Source organism: Pseudochaenichthys georgianus, chromosome 10 (assembly GCF_902827115.2).
Source record: "Pseudochaenichthys georgianus chromosome 10, fPseGeo1.2, whole genome shotgun sequence".
Taxonomy (NCBI): domain Eukaryota; kingdom Metazoa; phylum Chordata; class Actinopteri; order Perciformes; family Channichthyidae; genus Pseudochaenichthys; species Pseudochaenichthys georgianus.
Genome location: NC_047512.1, coordinates 31700098 through 31717559, shown reverse-complemented (window position 1 = coordinate 31717559; position 17462 = coordinate 31700098).

Here is a 17462-nt window from a genome sequence, read left to right as displayed (position 1 = left end):
ACTTGTTGCATTTGTTTGAAAAGGATGTTTTAAAAAAATCTGATGTCACCATATAAAAAACAATCAAACACGTAATTCATGATAAGCTGTAAGAAGATATTGCATGTTTACGGTGGCATGTGTGAGTTCCCCGCTAGAAATGTTTGTTACCATTCGTTGTTCTAGGAATGTTTTCAGCGGGACGTTTTATTTTGGTTCCCAGAATGTTCTTCTGAAAGGTAGGATAACGTTCTTTAAAAACTTTCTGGAAATGCTTGGAAATAACCTTCTTGAAATGTTTTTGATAACCTTCTTAATATGTTTTTGATAACCTTCTTAAGATGTGGTTGATAACATTGTTAGAACATTATGCCCTACTATTCTTAAAACGTTTTCAGCAGGACGTTTTATTTTGGTTCCCAGAATGTTCTTCTGAAAGGTAGGATAACTTTCTCTTAAAACATTCTTAACATGTTTGGAGATAACTTTAAGATGTATGAGCGCATTGAGACAATGAATAGGACGTATACAAACGAATTTATGCATGCCAATATTCACTCACATGCACTTATAATCACACTAAGGTATGAAGGCCCACAGTATTCATAATATCATTTGTGTAAAATATCAGAAAATAATCACACTTTTTTCTGACTATAGGTTGTGTCTCGTATGTAGGTTCTATCTGTTAGATAAGCTATCTGGCCGTGTGTGGTTTGTGAGGGCTACGTATAAACAGTGTCCGCTGTTTATGCATATTGGATACAAATCGTTATTGCACCCTTTAGATTTGAAACCGACAGACATATAGAGGAATGGACCAACTGTCACTGCCCGTCCCTGAAACCCCTGTTAGTGTTTGTATGTGTTTGTTTCTACTGTGTGTCTCTCTCTCTGCCTGCTGGTCTGCTCGACGGCTGGGAGCAATCTCCAATCAACCACACCTGCAACCTGCTCATCAGCCACACTATGAAACCCTGCAGCCTGCACTCATTCCCTGCTGGATTGTTGCTGTGAACGGTTTGTTGCGTGCCGCTCTAGCTTTTTACCAGCATATTCTTTGACAACTTTGCCTGCTTTTGCATCACACTCATTTGTATGTCTCTCCCAGGAGGAATCCAAGGCCTTCCACACTCCCAAGACCAGCCAGGCCTCTCCACCCTGGAACAACTGTTTCCCACTGCCGCCATAACCAACCTCCACTCCCAGCTCCCCTTTTCTAATAAACAAATGTTACTTTCACCAGCTGATTCCGAGTCTGATTCTGGGTCCCCTCCAGTACATGTGACACCGACAGTGACTTGTACTAGCTGCTGGTCGCATTTATAAAAAAAAGAAAAGACTTCTGATAAATCGGAACGATAAAGCACGTTATCATACTCTAAAATAATAACATTCTAATAAAAAAGTCTAACTTGCAGCTGAAAACGTTTTAAGAATAGTAGGGCATAATGTTCTAACAATGTTATCAAAACATCTTAAGAATGTTTTTAGAGAACGTTATCCTACCTTACAGAAGAACGTTCTGGGAACCAAAAGAAAACTTCCCGCTGAAAACATTCCTAGAACAATGAATGTAACATTCTCAGAATGTTTTTAGAACCAAACATTTCTAGCTGGGTTACCATTAAAAATGGCATTCTGATTATTTTGAGGCTGCACTTTCATGCTGAGTTAAGTTGTAACCCATATTGTTATTGTCTATAGACTCAAAACCTATGAGAACACGGAGGATTAAACTGTGCTTGATTGTAGAATATGTAAAAACTCGGGCTTTTTTGGCGTCCGTCAGGAACTGAATTTCAAAATATAAATAACCGGAAACAGACGTAGGCATTTCGAGCGATTACCCAAGATCCTCAGCTATGGTTTTAAGCTCGCTTATTGGATGTTTTAGCCGCAATGCATGCTGGGATTTGGTGTTTATATGATATAAAATCCGGAAAACATTTTAAAAGAATAAAATAATGCTTAATTCCGAGTGTTCTTGCTTTTCTCTTTGAAAGTCATCACATAACGGCATTGTAATACACGGTTCGGCTGCATTGTATATTACAGATCTGCCGTAGTTCTTTATTTATAGAGCCCTGATGAGAAGACCTTTGGAAAAACTGAGAAAATGCAGCCGAAACTGAATACTTGACGTGGATCATAAATATATTCAACAATTAAACAACATCTTCAATTTCTCTTCACACAATACGTCTCCTTGCAGTATCAACACTAATTCGGCTGACTTTTACATTTGATCTAATTCACAGATGTTCACAGAACAGTTTAGTGCAGGATGTACAAAGATATTAATAGGAGGAGGTGCAAAACAGAAAAACGAATTAACCTTTATTTAAACATTAAATAACAGATTAAGGTCTTCTTTTAAATAAGAAAAAAACTTTGGGGGTATCTATCTACAGATAAATATTAAGCCTGACAAAGTACTTAACGTCTAATATATTGCTTTCCTGCAATGTTAACTATGTTGAAGCACTTATTTTAACTGATATTATACATATGAATTATACTCTTATGTATGTAGATAGAATAAGAATTGTGCAGAATATGAATATGTTTAATGGTGGAGGTACACACATATTGATGTCTTGCAATGCACTGTTGAGGAACCTGTGACCCAAGTGTTTCATTAATTGCATAACTACACCGTAGTTGTGTATATGATGTGTCAATAAACCTTTGAAAATCTTGAAAGGGATGTGCAAAATAGCCATAATATACAGTCTTTAATGAACTATTAGTAGAGAATAACGAGTAATGAATATACTTTATTACTCGTTTCCATTCATGTCAATTGCAGATACATGTTTAGTCTTCTCAAGCACCAACTATCAAATATCTCTCCTGATTGTTGGCACTTGACAATCACCTTCCCTGAATTTTACTCAGGTCACGTGTAGCTAAAGTCTGATTTAAGGGTTGTTTATATTTCACATAATTAATCAGAATCTGCAAAGTAACTCAAATAAATGCAGTGGAGTAAAAATACCAGGTTAACCTCTGAATTGTCGTGGAGTAGAATTACAAAGTAACAATGAGCTGTCATGTGGGTATATATTAATGCTGCGCATTATGGACACAAGCGAATTTTCACCCATTTATTAATTATATGTTTTACATTTGATAACACCAATGTGTTTAATACTGGCAACTTCTAATTGTGGGGAAAACGTTCAGTAGAGACGTCCCATAGAACATTTTGCAAAACACAATAGCCAGCATGTGTAGTTCTGGGGGGGCGTTCGATTCCAGTTTTGGATAGTCTGGCGTGGTTTCATTCCATTTCACACAGCTGTTTGACGCTCTGCGTAACCTTACGGGGACTGTAGTCCTAAACGATAGCTGGGGATTATGGGTAGTGTAGTGTCTTCGGCCATCCTAAACTCAGAAATGTTGACAATCGCAATGATGCTCGAAATGTCCCTTATAGGCCTACGTCTGTTTCCGGTTATTTTTATTTTGAAATTCAGTTCCTGACGGACGCCAAAAAAGCCCGAGATTATGGAATTAAACCAATAAATAAAAGCAAGGATAATTGTGTGTTATTGGTGAGTAAATAACAGTGTGTTATTTTGAAAAGAATAACGAATTAGAAGGAAACAAATATTTAAAAATACAGATTTCCGTATTCTGAGGCTCTGAGCCCCATTTATTGTCTGAGCCCCATTTATTTTCCTCACAGACGGCAACAAAAGTCCGAAATTATACGATTTAAAATAAAAGCAATAATTGTGGCTTGATATTGAGTAAGAACATGTTTTTATGAACCACACAGCTTCCGGTCTCCCACGACCCGACCGGAGAAAAAGACGTGCTGCAGGCAGTAGAAATACATTGCTTTTAAAATCGTGCTGTGCAACACGAAAAAAAGGGGAAAATCTTGTTGGTGAACACGAATCAATAGATTAAAAATCGTGTTGGTGAACACGAAATGCCGTGAGACTGGGTTGGTATGTGACACTGTGAGTGTTGCACGTCCAGATGCGGCTCAGCTGACTCAGATACGGAAATATATGATACATTATGAAGTGATATGCCGCGGACTGTACTTAATGTTTCTCTGATCCGGTTACTTATGTTGTGGCAGATATTTAAGTAAGCTTTCTTAACGCTAATGTTATAATAGTCAGATTGCTCTGAAGATGGGAGGTGATATTCTATTAATGTTCACGTTCACACAGTCGGTGATTTTTGCCGGCCGTCTTTCCTGCGACGGCAGCTTTTCTGTATTTCCTTTCTCCTGTAATATGACTTGATCGCTTTAAACTCCGCACACTGAGCTCTGATTGGTCAGCAGGCAGTGCTCTCACTGAGTTGAGCTCTTAGCCTGCAACCTAACCTGGTCCCGACCAGGTTAGCCGCTAAGCATAAGTTACCATGGAGATCTAGCCTGCTAAAAAGAGAACCAGCTTCGTAGGACCGGAAAGCCGGGGTTTTCCCTGAATTTAGCCGGCTAAGCGAACATCCTGCTTCGTAGTATACCCCCCTGTTCCCTCCTACTTTTTTACTTGATTGTGTTCACCAGAGGCCTGTACTACGAAGCTGGTTCAACCTAACCTGGATATGTTTGAGTTAGCCGGTTGGCCTAATCCAAAACATATGCGCTCTCGCTAAACAGTACTACGACGCTGGTTATCAAGTGGATCGCTCAAGCCAGCCGTGTCCTATCTAGTTAGGTGCACGTTCACATGAACGTGAACATTAATAGAATATTACCTCCCATCTTCAGAGCAATCTGACTATTATAACATTAGCGTTAAGAAAGCTTACTTAAATATCTGCCACAACATAAGTAACCGGATCAAAGTAACAGTACAGTCCGCGGCATATCACATCATAATGTATCATATTTCCTTATCTGAGTCAGCTTCTTGAGCCGTATCTGGCCATGCAAAACTCACCGTGTCACATACTGTATGCAGAAGTATTATTTTAAGCAACACATTAAGTTGACGAAACACTCGAGTCAAATGTAATTAAAAGTCAGATCGTGTCTTAGACGGGGCAGTGATATCATAAACCTGTTAATGTACGCATTCAAACACTTTTATTTTATCCTGGATAAAGTGTTTAAGTCATGGATGTTTAAAGTTTAACTTCTTCATATGTCTAATATTATAGTTGACTTTTCATTCAGGAAGTATGACGCGCTGCGCTGTCAGTACGCTTGTCCATGTTTGTGATTGGTCGAATGCTCCAAATACCACCCCTTTCATGTGAACGCGCACCTAACTAGATAGGACACGGCTGGCTTGAGCGATCCACTTGATAACCCGTGTCGTAGGACCGTTTAGCGAGAGCGCGTATGTTTTGGATTAGGCCAACCGGCTAACTCAAACATATCCAGGTTAGGTTGAACCAGCTTCGTAGTACAGGCCTCTGGTCCGGCGGTTAGCCGCACAGCATAAGTTACCATGGAGATCTAGCCTGCTAAAAAGAGAACCAGCTTCGTAGGACCGGAAACCCCGAGTTTTCCCTGAAGTTAGCCGGCTAAGCAAAAATCCTACTTCGTAGTATACCCCCCTGGTGCCCCTGTGTGGTTTCCTCCCTCCTCACCTGTCTCTTGTTTCGTTGATTAGTCTTGTGTGTATTTAAGTTCTCATTGTTGGTTTCTCGTTTGTCTGAGACTGTGTTCTCAGGGTAGTGTTCTGTTTTTTGTCACCGACAAACCTTGAAATAAAGGTATTTTTCTCTGTTCAATCTACATTTGGGTCCTGCCTGTTTCACTAACCCTAACACAGACGAACATACACACGCACACCCAAACAAATGATCCGCTCCAGCCGTGTGCATTAAGCAGTGAGTTGCAATGTAATGACAAAAACATAGAACGAGGAAAAGAACATAAAATAATCCACTTTATCTGTCCTTTGGCTCTGCACATCACTCATCCAGCATTGCAACACACACACACACACACACACACACACACACACACACACACACACACACACACACACACACACACACACACACACACACACACACACACACACACACACACACACACACACACACACACACACACACACACACACACACACACACACACACACACACACACACACACACACACACACACACACACACACACACACACACACACACACACACACACACGCAACAATCGTGCAGCTGTCTGGGTGTTTTCTCTGAGGGTCAGACGTCCCATTGGACCAATGCTTTAAATGTACATTATTTATTCTGTATGTTGAACATTTTTTTCATCCAATTTTGTGGTGGGACTTATTCAGTATTTAGTATTGCAGTATATTTGAGTATAATATTATACAACTATACCTAACCTTCACCGACTGTACCATTGTCCATTCATTGCATTGTTTGACATTGAGCATATTATTGTTCAATTGGTTCTTAGAAATGTGTATTTTGAAATAATCGTGACACGTAATTACAAAATACCTTTTTTGAAAGAATTTCCATTTTCTTCAATGGAGTTTCATTTTGCAGGAGATGGAGTTTTGTCTTCTGTGTGTGTGTGTACGGATTGTAACAATCTGTTCCCACAAAATCCACGGAATTGTGCATGTGAACTATTGAAACCTGGCCAGCTGGGAAATCTGGCTATAATACACTGGCGATCAACTATTGTAGATGCTAAAAACTATATAAGAGCATGTCTCGGTACATTTTCTCAGGATGGTCTAAATTACCACCCTGGAAATAGGTTGACATGTTGAGACTACACACCAATCAATCAATCAATCAATCAATCAATCAATCAATCAATCAATCAATCAATCAATCAATCAATCAATTTTATTATTTTATTTATATAGCCCAATATCACAAATGTTACATTACACTGTGGACTTCACAGTTTGTACAGAATATCAGTATGACAATACGACACCCTCTGTCCTTAGACCCTCACATCGTACAAGGAAAAACTTCAGCCGATATCAGCAAAACTAGGTGCTGAATCTAATCAGCCTTAAAAACGGATAGGGTGTCTGCCGCCCGAACACAAACTGGAAGCTGATTCCACAAATGTGGAGCTTGATAAGAAAAGGCTCTGGCTCCCATTGTACTTTTAGAGACTCTAGGAACAACCAACAACCCTGCATTCTTGGAACGCAATGCCCTAGTAGGACAGTAGGGTATAATGAGTTCTTTAAGGTAAGATGGCGCCTGCCCATTAAGGGCTTTGTAGGTGAGAAGAAGAATTATATCCTGTTTTATATAGGGAACCAGTGTAAGGCAGCCAGAACAGGAGTAATGTGGTCCCTTTTCCTAACTCTGGTTAGTACACGAGCTGCAGCATTTTGCATTTTTTGCATTTTGCGCTGTTGCTGCAAAATGAAAACCTTGTTGATTGTCTGTTTCCAACTGGCCACTGGAATCAGATAATTGATATACGTTGAAGTTCAATTACAGTTTAAATATAGTTTAACATTCTTTATTAAACTGTTTCAAATTATTTCTAGTACAATTGGTCTATACAGACATTACTACAATCCTAATAGTTGTCAAATACTGAGCTTATGAACAATAGAGTAAAGGTCGCTGGTTAAGCCAGGATCAATATACTTGTTGAGGTTTTATTGTGCACATAATACATGTGTTTAAATGAATTGAGCAATGTTTAAAGGAGTATAATGTTGCAAATTTTAAGACAAGTAATTGCAGTTCAAAGATAGATGTTGTTTTCTCCTTCTCTCGTTCACGAGCACACAAAATAAATCATAAACATTTCCAAATCCGAACAGACAGAGAAGTAAACTAAACTATTTTGCTCTTCATTTTTAAATGGGATTTCCCGCTACATAACAGAAGACTTAATACAGGACTTAAAGAACGTTTTAAAGACAAGTCATGGAGAGGTTTGCATTTTGGACGGAATCTCCCCTTTCCTCTGCTCCTAAAATCCTGCACCCGAGGTCAATCACAGGCGTGACCTTTGGAGGGGCAGAGAATCTGAGCAAGACCACAGAGCGACCATTGGGGTTTTTTTTTTATGGCCTAAAGGCACAAAGAGGAACATTTGCCTACCCCCAACCAAACACACACACACACACACACACACACACACACACACACACACACACACACACACACACACACACACACACACACACACACACACACACACACACACACACACACACACACACACACACACACACACACACACACACACACACACACACACACACACACACACACACACACACACACACACACACACACACACACACACACACACACACACACACACACACACACACACACACACACGTGTAAGTGATTTACAGTTACTAAATCAGCCTACTATCACCTAAAGAACATATCTAGGATTAAAAGACTAATGTCACAGCAGGATTTGAGAAAAAAAAAACTTGTCCATGCTTTTATCTTCAGTAGACTGGACTACTGCAATGGTGTCTTCACAGGTCTCACAAAAAAAAAAAAAATATATATATTAGAAAGCTGCAGCAGATTCAGAACGCCGCTGCTCGAGTCCTCACTAACACTAAGAAAGTGGATCACATCACTACTGCGCTGAAGTCTTTACACTGGCTTCCTGTGTGTCAAAGAATAGATTTCTAATTACTGCTGCTGGTTTATAAAGCACTGAATGGTTTAGGCCCAAAACACATGTCTGACCTCCTGCTAAATGATGAACCATCCAGATCTCTCAGGTCTTCAGGGAGTGGTCAGCTTTCTGTCCCCAGAGTCAGAACTAAACATGGAGAAGCAGCGTTCAGTTATTATGCTTTTTAATTGAACTAGTCATATCTTAGACCGCACTGTAACTTTTATCCATGTAACTTTTCCTTTTAATGTTAAATTGAACTATTCATATTTTAGACCGCACTGTAACTTTTATCCATGTAACTTTTCCTTTTAATGTTAAATTGAACTATTCATATTTTAAACTGCACTGTAACTTTCATCCATGTATTTGTCCTTTTAATGCTTATTTTATTAGCTTTTCTTTTAATGCTTAATGTCTTTCATTTTTTGTAAAGCACTTTCAATTGCCTTGCGTTGAAAGGTGCTATATACATCTGATGGAGATGGATAGAGGCATTTATTTTAATTGTAGCAGTCAGTTTGTGGTTCTGGCAGCATTGTTGAGCATTTTTCATAGATGTGTTTTCATGCCTCTGTGCAAGGCTTAGTCTTTCTATCTGTATAGCCACTGGTGTAACTAAGTTCATAAACTCAACAGGGACTATACTTGAGCACTATTTTGAGATACTTGTACTTTATTTGAGTATTTAAATGTTTTGCCACTTTATTCTTCTACTTCTACAGTTCAGAGGTACATGGTGTATTTCTACTCCGCTACATGTATTTCATACCTTCAGTTACTTTACGGATCTGGATGAATGATGTGAAATTTAATCAAGTGTTAAATCAGACTTTAGTTCCACCTGGAGTAAATCCACAAGCTACCCTGCAGTATACAAAGTACGTCAGACTAGCTGCAGGTCTACCAGATCAATCATTATAAAACACATCATATATTATTCTGAAATGGACCAATCTGCACAACGACTACCTTTACTGTCGCTATGTCCACTATATTTTGATGAGAATACCTTTATACTTTTACTTGAGTAACATTTTAATGCAGTACTCTTGCTGTAACGTAGTATTCCTACACTCTGGTACTTCTACTCAAGAACAAGAGTACTAAAGCTAACGTTAGCCAGAAAGGTTTTTCAGTTCGCTTCACGCTGAAAATGAAATAGGACCCCACGGTTTGATGATTGATAGGTGTGGGCTGTCTTCCATTTTTCACACACAGGACAGTGGGGGATATCCTCCCATCCACAAATGTAAAGTAATTCACACAGCCTTTTTCCTCTGTGAGGAGCAGCAGGTTCAGCTGCCGCTGCGGGGTTGGGTTTTCAGCATGTCAATTTTGTCACACAAATGTGCCTTTTTATTTCATACAGTTCCATTTGGATTGAGACAGGGAAATAATCCAAACCTCATGCGTGGCGTTTCACCGTCAAGGGGGCGATATAGCCATCTGTATGTCAAATATGTCTTATATGTCTTAAATGATATGATGAATTGGAAATGGGGGACCCTGATGTAAACAAGACGAAAGTCTTTCTCTGGTCTGCATCCCCTTGACAATTGTATTTTTTGAGCTGTACTGTACTGTACCCAATATACAAGCTGTTAATAAACTTTTCAATCAATCAATCAATATGTAATTACATTTCAAATACTGACTTGAGCCCCACCACTGTATGGGTTAGCCCTACCATAGATTACCCAACAAAAATACTCAGGAGCCGATAAGTCAATTAATTGTTTATCATGACAGGCACACAATAAAACAGTGGAAACAAACATGTGTTTGACTTTCATTAGTGAATGAAACTGTGTGCCCTTTTATAGTCTGAGTCCAATATTGTGCATTTATATATATATTATATACATATCCTACATATATGCTAAGGTCCCGCTACTGACACGATAGCAGTCATTTCGTGCGCATGTGTGTAATTAAACCCATGATATCGAAATCTCAATCCAGCCAGGTACCCAGAGTTGGCAACCTTGCCCATACCCCAAATAATATTTGTATTGCAGATCTACATGAATCACACAAACGACCTATTTTGGATTCAAAAGGTGACAAGTTTGCATCCCTGCTTGTTATCCATTTTATTACAGAGCTGGAAAAATTGTGTATTGATTGGATTCTGATCCGTGCAAGTCCTATTTTAACTGACTTTAGTTTCTAATATTAATGATAATTTGATTTCATCCCATAAGTAATTATTTAAATTAACTCAACATTTCACATGATGGATTAGTGTTCCACATTTTCCCCACTAATTTATTTTATGATTGAGTCACTGGTAAAGAGAGACATTTATGACCTTGTGTTCCGTTTGTTGTCTATGGCTTCGGACGGCTTCACTAAAAGTCACCCAGCTCGGCCCTACTACAGACCGGCTGTGTGCAGTCACAGAGATGCTATGGCTGCGCTACATGACATTAATGGTCTGGTCCGAGAATGGACACCATTTCCTGCTCCCAGAGAGAATGACATTCCTCAAACTGAACTTTACAGCCCCCCCCACCGAGCCATGAACTGAAAGCTTGAAAGCTTGACGTCTGCTCTGAACACTGTCTGTGTGAACTGTCACACCAGCTCCAAACCCTTGGGTCAGTCAGATGAGTCAAACGGCTTCACTTGGGCACAAGGGTCAGCAATATGACTCTCGTTACCACAGAGTGTTTTTTTTTTTTTTTTTAAGGCTATCCATACTGCTATGCAGAGGATGCCTGTAAGATTGGCAAGCTGTGAAAAGCCCCTACCATTTTAATATAGGCCTGTTGTCAGGGGCCTGTTACTGTCTACTACATATATTCACATTATATAGACCATGAGGCTGCACGGAGCTTAGGCTAAAAATACAACCATTCTGTTCTGCTCTTAAGATTCAATTTATAGATTCTATATCAAAATAGTTTGTTCTTATTGTTTCCAATGATAACGTCACCTTAAGTGGAGGAATGCAAATCTGTTTTCAAATGTAAGGTTTTGAATTTGTTTGACATTTCTCAGTAAAGACACCCTCAGACGCCCACTATCATTCATGCTCCTTCAGTGGTGACTCAGATGTTAAGGGGGTTGAAGCTTTTCCTCCCAAATCAGAGATGCTTTGTTTTTTTTCAACAAAGGTGTGCATTTCCTGCATACTATATGGTTCTCACAATTGTTTTTGTTAGTTGCGCACAGCTGATACTGAGTTTTCTCGAGTGATGGATTATGACCTCTACCATGCTTACATGGACTCGTATGTTTTATTTCATATCTAACTGAAGTAAGAGAGAATAGAGAGAGATGTGGAGGAGAGAATAGAAAGAGAGAATAGAGAGAGAGAATAGAGAGAGAGAATAGAGAGAGATGTGGAGGAGAGAATAGAGAGATGAGGATAAGAGAGGGATAGGAAAGAGAGAAGAGTTATTTGCAAGTTGCATGCTGATACTGAGTTTTCTCGATTAAATAGCTTATAGACGATACCATGTTTAAATAGACTCCTACGTTGTTATTACATTATGTGACATATGTAAGAAAAGGGAGGGGAGAGTCAATTATATTTGAGTAATTGATCTCATATTGAAACATTAATTTCTCAAACCTATGTTTATGGAAGAGGAAATGTACTTCTGATAAACTAATCTTTTATCAAACGGTAAATGGTGAATTAATATAACATTTAGAATCATTGAGAAGGGGTTATATCCACAGGGACTAGCTCACATTTAACTTAAAATAACATTTCTCTGCTTTGGACTGATGAGTATATGATTCTTGCATGTTAAATGACTAACACAAACCTTACATGTATGCATGTGCATGTGTCAGGAAGGCTCCCAAATAATTCTGAGGGGCCTATCCTAATTTTGTAATTGAATGATAATGTGCTAATCCATTACCTTGAGTTGTCTTCACTCAGGAAAACATCTCTATCAAGTGTTGACCCAATAACTAGGACAGCTCTGAAGGCCAAGGGTCAGAGAGAGGGGATCACACTCTGTGGCTGCAGAGAGCACCCCCAACCACGGGCAAGGAGGCACGAGGTCTTTCGAGATGAGAGGATTCTAATCTTCAACTTTCTGATGGGATGGGATGCTTCTTCATCTTTCTGCTCGGGGGGGCAAACAGACAACTCTGCAGGACGAGCGATGGCTTCAGAGGCTTCATGGTTCTTGGAAGGGCAGATTTCTTCCTAAACATCTCCCATCACGGGGGTGGCATCTGGATGTGCCACTTGGAATAGGCTCTGCTCTCAAGCAGATAGCAGAAGGAATGCAGGCAGATGAGCCGCTGTTTCACTGGGAGATCATAAAGTGCTCACTGAATGAGCCACAAAAGCAGAGCAATTGGGGGGTTTGAAATATGGTGCTCTGGTGAAGAAGAGTTTTGAGCCAATCAGCACTCAGTGCTAATCTACAGTATCGGGATGCCTTCACACACCAGACATTCTGTGTCATAAAGAGAGGAGGAGAACGAGTCAGGAGGACATGTTCTTCTAGCTCTTGTACAAAGATAACAATTGAATTGAATGACCAGATGATTACAGATGTACAATTAATGATTGTTTTTATATTTCCGATGAACAGATATGTGTTAAATAGTGGTGACAAATATATTTTGTCAGATCAGATTACACTTTCACACTAAACAAAATTAATTAATTGATATTTTCAGATTGATAAGGTATTGAACAATAAGATATTTCTAATATTATAACAGACAATGTTACTATCCTTAATCATTACCAGGTAAAATGTACAACGAGGAAACCAGATTACCACGTTCCCAATCCAGGTGCTACTGCATGCTACATTTAGATAGAAAAACAAATGTTCTATCCACTCCACTTAAATACTCAGCAGGTGATGTAGATTTTTCAAAAAGGCCTTAATCACTCCTTTTAAACGAACTAAAACTAATTCTGCAGCAAGTGTAATGTTAAATTACGCACATGAACGCATTATTAGCAACTGTTTGATGTGCCAAAATATGCCAGAATCTATGCATTCTCCCATGTTTAGCCCAATTCCTTTCACGAAAGCTGGTTTAGTGAGCTGGACATAGCATCCAGAATTAGCGAGGAGGCTGAGGATTGGTACAACTTTTCCCCACAGACTCTGAGCAATCTTAACAGTACGAGGGCCTAGTCTCTCTCATTGTTGATACAGTAAATACAATTACCTGCCTGACGGTTTCAAACGAATAGATGTTTTGACTTTTCCTTCCTCAGGTTGTTGAAATAAAATGCCTAACTTTTCCTTTTCAGATGTTAGACAAATGTATTTGAATAAAATGTATGTAGTAAAGTGCCTTACTCTTGAATAAGTGTATTGAAGTAAACGAAAAGTAATGCTAAAGATTGAGGACACTGTACCTTTACAGATTACAGATTGATCGATTCATCACTGTGAATGTATACCTTAACTGTGAATTTTAACTGAATCCCTATTGATTCTGATTTATACCTCAATTGGATTTCTTATAATCCTACATTCTAATTGTGTTTTAATAAGTAATTGCCTTGAAGTGAATCTTTAAGATGTAAGCTGAATTTGAATTTGTGTTTGATGAATGAGATTAACTGAGTGATAAATGATAAAAGATCTTGTTTTTTAAACATATATTTTACTATTATATTTTTGTATTGCATGTGTTATTATTGTGCCTTTTTGACAAAATAAATCAAACACTGAAGAGAGATGATTTTCTATTATGGTTGTCTGTATCAACCATTGTGATTGACTGTTTCAATCTTATTCTGCTTTTGATGTGATTAATGTAATGAGAAATCCACACAACTCTGAGGACGTTTTATTTGATTTAAGTAGTGACTGAAATATTCTTAGACTAATGTTAATTGGTTATCAATACATTGATAAAAGGGTGGATCTGTTAGAGAATATTTTAATGATATCTGTGCCTGGGAGAATGTTAGTGTTTTCCCTAGGTGTCCTGTTTGTAGTTTACACAGGGCACAGGCCAAAAGGCCCTGCCTCCCTGAGGGGAAGTGTGACCAAATGCACAGATGGTTGTTAATGGATCAGTCCTTGGTCTCAACATGTGTTGCATCGATTAGGATGAAAAGGGCGCGAACAGAGGCTCCTCCTTGATTATCTGTGTAGATTTGCACTGTGTTTCTGTGTAATCTTCAGTGTTGGCTAGGGAATTACATGATGAAGTCGTGTGAAAACCCTGCCAATGCTCCCGGCCGTGACTCTCAAATAAACTCAGGTGTTTGATATAAAGCGGACTCCAGCTTCCATTTCTTCCATCAACATTGCTGAGCAGAAGTTTCTCTCACAATAAATATAGTTGAGTATCATCCGCATAACAATGAACATGTACAGAATGATTCCTTATAATATTGCCTAACGGAAGAATATATAATGTGAACAAAATAGGTCCGAGCACTGAGCCCTGTGGCACTCCATGGCTAACTTTGGTTTGCGTGGAAGATTCATCGTTGACATGTACAAACTGAGAGCGTTCAGATAGATAGGACCTAAACCAGCCTAAAGCAGTTCCCTGTATGCCAACTAAGTGCTCTAGTCTTTGCAATAAGATATCATGGTCGATAGTATCAAATGCAGCACTGAGATCGAGCAAAACAAGAATAGAGACAAGTCCCTTGTCTGAGGCTATTAGAATGTCATTTGTGACTTTAACCAGAGCTGTCTCTGTGCTATGATGTGTTCTAAAGCCAGACTGAAAATCTTCAAATAAATCATTGTTTTTTAAGTAATCACACAACTGTTTTGCAACTGCTTTCTCAAGAATTTTTGAGAGGAACGGAAGATTAGAAATAGGTCTATAGTTGGCCAAAACCTCTGGATCGAGGTTGTGCTTCTTAAGAAGCGGTTTTATCACTGCTACTTTGAATGATTGTGGAACATAGCCTGATAATAAAGACATATTCATAATATTTAATAAAGAAGTGCTAATTAATGGAAAAACTTCCTTTAACAGCTTAGTTGGAATTGGGTCTAATATACATGTTGATGGTTTAGAAGAGAGAATCATTGAATTTAATTGTTCAAGGTTTATGGCTGAAAAGCATTCTAGTTTACTATCTAGTGTAATATTAGAACTTATGTTTCCGGGAGCTGTTGATAACACTATACTGGTCAAAGGCAAGAGGTCATTAATTTTGTTTCTAAGAGTAACAATTTTATCGTTAAAAAAGCACATACAATCATTACTACTGAGTGCTATGGGAATAGAAGGCTCAATCGAGCTATGGCTTTCTGTTAGCCTGGCTACAATGCTGAAAAGAAATATTGCATTATTCTTATTCTCATCTATTAATGAAGAGTAGTAAGCTGCTCTCGCTTTACGCAGTGCTTTCTTATATTCATTGAGAATAATATGCCAAATTAAACGCCATATCCTTTCAAGTTGTCTCGACTTTTGCTTTATTTTGCGGGTTTCGGCATTATGCCATGGAGCTCATCTATGTTGTTTTATTTTCTTCTTTTTCAAAGGAGCAACAGTGTCTAATTTTATTCGTAACGCATCTGTAGCACTTGATCAATTTGGGGTGGGGTACATTTTGTATAAGTTTCCTCCCTTACATGCAGACATGCTATCGAGTTAAGTATTGGTGGAATCTCTTCCTTAAATTTGGCTATAGCACTAACAGATAGGTTTCTGCTGCAGGAGCTTTTGATTAATGCTTTGTAGTCTAGTAACAGTACTTCAAAAGCTACTAAGAAATGGTCGGATAAAGCAGGATTATGCGGTTCGACTAATAGTTGCTCAATTTCAATACCATAAGTCAGAACAAGGTCGAGAGTGTGATTATAGCAGTGGGTTGGTTTATTTACACTCTGACGGAAACCAACAGAATCTAATATAGAGTTAAATGCAACAGTAAGGCTATTTTTATCATCGTCAGCATGAATATTAAAGTCACCTACGATAATTACTTTATCTGTTTTAAGTACCAAAGTTGATTGAGTGCACGGTACACCGTAACAAATAAGATTGGCTGCAAAGTTTTCCAGGTTGGATGCGTAAGACTAAAAACGAGACTTTCAAAGGAGGTATAATTTAATTTTGGTTTAGTATTGATAAGTAAACTTGAGTCAAAGATTGCTGCAACTCCACCTCCTCGGCCTGTGCCTCGGGCAATATGAGTATTGATATGGCTGGGTGGAGTGGCCTCATTTATGCTGACATATTCTTCATGTCTCAACCAAGTTTCAGTGAGATAACATATATCAATATTATAATTTGATATTAAATCATTTACCAATATTGCTTTAGATGCTAGAGATCTTATGTTTAAGAGACCACATTTAATCTTCCTGTTTTGTTGCACTGTAGTAGTTGTTACATTTACTTTTATTAGGTTATTATGTATGACACCTCTATTAGGTTTTACCTTAAATTGTCCTTGGGCAGACACACACACCGTTAATATTGGGTATTTTATTGGGTTCGGGATTCCTATGGATGACTGCCTAGGAGAGAGCGCAGAGAAGCGTGTAAAACTGCGACTCCGCCTCCTGGTCTCAACTCCAGTTTGTCATGGATTAAGTCCACAAAGCTCTGAAATGTTTGCTGAAAATGAGATGTAACATGCAATGTTATTGCTCCTTTTCCCACTTTATCTATGGTGCAACAGCGTGTGTATTGTACTCATATGTCAATACTGGTTAGCAATATTCCTAGAAGATAGCGTGATTGTCATGGTGCCAAGTGAAGAACAGCATACATAGATTATATCCTGAAAGAAACAGGTTGGTTTATGGGGTAGTTTTTAATTCCCTGTTCAGAATCAGAATCAAACTCAGAATACCTGTATTAGTCCCACAGAGGGGAAATGTACATAGTTACAGCAGAAAAAGAGCCACATACAGCTTAATGTTACATATGTTATTATGTTACATGCATTAAAGTACTAAGTTATGATATAAGAAAAAAATATAAT